Consider the following 3,861-nt stretch of genomic DNA (forward strand, 5'->3'; position numbering starts at 1 on the left):
CAGTGAGCTGAGATCGCGCCACTACATTCCAGACCTGGCAACAGTCTGAGACTCTGTCTCAAAAAAAAAAAAAAGTTATTAATCTTATCAAGTATAAACTTAATCTCCTTTAAAATGGTCATTACCATTTAAACGAGAGTGAAAAAAGGCCTTTGAGGAATGGGGTGCAAAGAACATATTGAAAGGTACTGAAAAGTTGACATCTGGCTGGGTGCGGTGGCTCAAGCCTGTAATCCCAGCACTTTGGGAGGCAGAGGCGGGTGGATCAAAAGAAGCCAGGAGTTCGAGACCAACCTGGCCAACATGGTGAAACCCGGTCTCTACTAAAAATACAAAAATTAGCCGGGGCCGTGGTGGCACGCGCCTGTACTCGTAGCTATTCGGGAGGGTGAGGCAGGAGAATTACTTGAACCGGGGACGCGGAGGTTGCAGTGAGCCAAGATTGCACCATTGCACTCCAGCCTGGGCAACAGAGCAAGACTGTGTCAAAAAAACAAAAGAAAAAAAGAAAAATGAAAAAAGACAGACGGAAGGAGAGAAAGAGAGAGGAAAGAAAGCGCAAGAAAGAAAAAGAACAGGAAGGGAAGGGGAGGGGAGGGGTTGACGTCGTTGCATTTTGATGACTGTAACTCCGTCTCTAACTTTCGAAAAGCGTTCGTCAGGGGTGAGCAGTCGAGAATATTCCACACTTGGTTTACAAGAGCATAAATATAAGCAGTAAAAATTTAAGTGATTTGTCCAAGGACAAATTCCTCTGCATTGGCTTGTAAATACGTATCCATCTCATCCAAGTCATTCTTGCAGGTCCCCCCTCACTGCTCCACCCCGCATGTCAGAATGAATGCTTTTTGAACAAACATTTGGCTGTTATGCATACAAGTTGTTTCCCCGTTGAGAAAGTGCCTTCCCAAAGCCTTGGGATTTAGAGAGAGAAGAGATGAGGAAGTCAGCTCGGGCTGGATCAGGCCACGTGGACTTGAGGGAAACTTCTCCAGTGGATTTCCATGCAAATCTAGACTAAGCAAGGAACAGCTTAGCTGGGTCCCTAGTCCGCCTTTTAAATTGTTCTGCCGTCTTGGGTTCCTGTTCTGTGGAATAGGGATAATAATTTATGTTTCACTCACTTCACGAGGCCGTCATAAAAATTAAACAGTGTGATGTGTGTGAATGCCACACTACACAAACACAAAAACATACATATTACCAATGTCTTCAACAATATGCATACAGAATACAACACAATCAGAAAAGAATCAGAATAACACAACAAAAATCCACTTGCGCATCAACCAGCCTTGTTGATCTTTAACCCTTTTTTGCCACAAATCCATTATTATCCTTAAACACATTCTTTGAAAAAGAAAAAAAGAATGCATAGAATTGAAGCCCTGTATATCACCTCATGTCATTCCCTCCCTCCTTCCTCCCCAGAAATATTCATTATCCTATCCTGAATTTGTTTTTTTTGTCAGTCTCATGCATGATTTACTACTTTTTCTATGTATATAACTATATCTAGGAGCAATACCTAGAAACTCATCAGACATAGTATTGTTTTTCAAATTGCTTTAAACTTTATCTAAATGGTATCATGCTTTAGGTAACCTTCTTCAACTCACTTTTTTACTTAATACTGTGTTTATGAGAGTCATCTAGCCTGATGCATGTAGCTTTAGTTCATTCCTTTTAACTATATAGAATTCTACTACATACATATGCATACTGCAGTCTATTTATTCTCATATTGATGGGCATTTAGGTTGTTTCCAAAGATTCTCTCTTACAAACAGCGCTGCACTAAATTTGTACAGACCTCCTTGTGCACATGTACATAGATTTCTACATAGCACTGAATTTCCAACTTTGTGTGTGTGTGTATGTGTGTGTGCACGCACATGCACTAAACCACAAACCCTGGTAAGAAATAAAATTTTACAACCTGACCCATTATATAAACTGGAATAAAGTTTTGCAAAGCACCCTTATATTTTCTATTCCACTTCATTAAAAAAAATTCTGGTCACCCAGAGGCAGATCCAGATTTTGTGGAGCCTAAAGTTAATACAATTTGAGGGCCCCCTTGAGAAAAAGTACAAAATTTTGCCCAGGCACAGTGTCTCATGCCTGTAATCCCAGCACTTTGGGAGGCCGAGACAGGTGGATTGCTTGAGGCCAGGAGTTCAAGACCAGGCTGGCCAACATCGTGCAAACGCGTCTAAAAAATCAGTCGGGCATGGTGGTGAACACCTGTAATCCCAGCTACTCTGAAGGCAGGAGAATTGCTTGAACCCAGGAGGCAGAGGTTACAGTGAGCCAAGACGGTGCACTGCACTCCAGCCTGTGAGACAGAGGGAGATTCTGTCTAAAAAAAAAAAAAGAAAGAAAGAAAGAAAAGAAAAAGAAAAAGAAAAAACACACAAGTTTGAATACAAAATTAGAAACCAGGACTTGGAAGATGTTTTGTAAGGGTGGGAGGCTGAAGCTTCAGCTTCATTAGTTCCAGGATAAATACCTCTCTAAGTAGACACACTGGAATTAACTTGATGATTCACTAATAGCAGGACTCTACCAGCAGCTTGATAAACATTGCTCTATACCTAAAAGTGAGCCACTTCAGTCATAAGATGTGTACATTTTCAACTTTGAGCTTTGACAAATGTATACACCCATATAATCACCACCACGACCAAGATATAGAACATTTCAGTCATTCACAAGAGCCCCTTCCTGCCCTTTTGCAATCAATCTGTAGGCAACCACTTGATCTGCTTTCAGTCATTATAAATCAGTTGTTTTTCCTAGAATTTCAGATAAATGGAATTTACAGAATGTAGTCGTTTGTGTCTGGCTTCTCTTACTCAGCATAACGTTTCTGAGATTCATCCATACTGTTGCTTGTGGTTTGCTCCTTTTTGTTGCTGAGTGGTACTCCCTCACAGGAAATATGATCCATCACAGTTTGCTTATCCATTCACCCACAGAAGTACATTTAGGTTGTTTCCTTTTTTTTTTTTTTTTTCTTTTTTTGGCTGTAATGAGTAGAACTGCTATAAACATTCTTATATAGGTTTTGGTGTGGATGTGTTTTTTATTTCTAGGGTAAACATCCAGAAATGGAATTTCTAGGTTATGTGTAAATGTATGTTTAACTTTATATGAAACTACCAAACTTTTTTCCAGAGTGGCTATAGCATTTTGCATTGCATTGTTTTTCACCAACAATGTACTCCATTGTTTTGCATCTTCTCCATAACTTGGTATTATCAGTTTAGTTTTACTTTTTTTTTGGCCATGCTAAAAGATATGTCATGATACCTCATTGTGGTTTTAATATGCATTTCCCCAGTGGCTGATAATGTTAAACATCTTTACTGTGCTTATTTCTCTCTCTCACACACACACACATACACACACACACACACACACAGAGTTTATTTTATTTTATGTTATTTTTTGGAGACAGAGTCTCACCCTGTCCCCCAGGCTGGAGTGCAGTACTGCAATCTCGGCTCATGGCAACCTCCACCTCACAGATTCTAGTGATTCTCGTGCCTCAGACACCTGAGTAGCTGGGATTACATGCATGTGACACCACAGCTAGCTAATTCTCACTCATATATTTTCTTTGGTGAAGTGTCTGTTCAAATCTTTAGCCTATTTTTAATGTGAGTTGTTTCTTACTATTGAATTTTGAGAATTCTTTTTATATTCTGGATGCGAGTCCTTTGTTGGATATGTGATTTGCAAATATTTCCTCCCAGTCTATAGTGTCTATTAATTCTCCTAACACTGTCATTTGGTGAATCCTAATTTACCAATTTTTATGTTGACAGATCATGCTTTTGGCATCCTGTCTAAAAA

Source organism: Colobus angolensis, unplaced genomic scaffold (genome assembly GCF_000951035.1).
Source record: "Colobus angolensis palliatus isolate OR3802 unplaced genomic scaffold, Cang.pa_1.0 Scaffold273, whole genome shotgun sequence".
In the NCBI taxonomy this organism is placed as follows: domain Eukaryota; kingdom Metazoa; phylum Chordata; class Mammalia; order Primates; family Cercopithecidae; genus Colobus; species Colobus angolensis.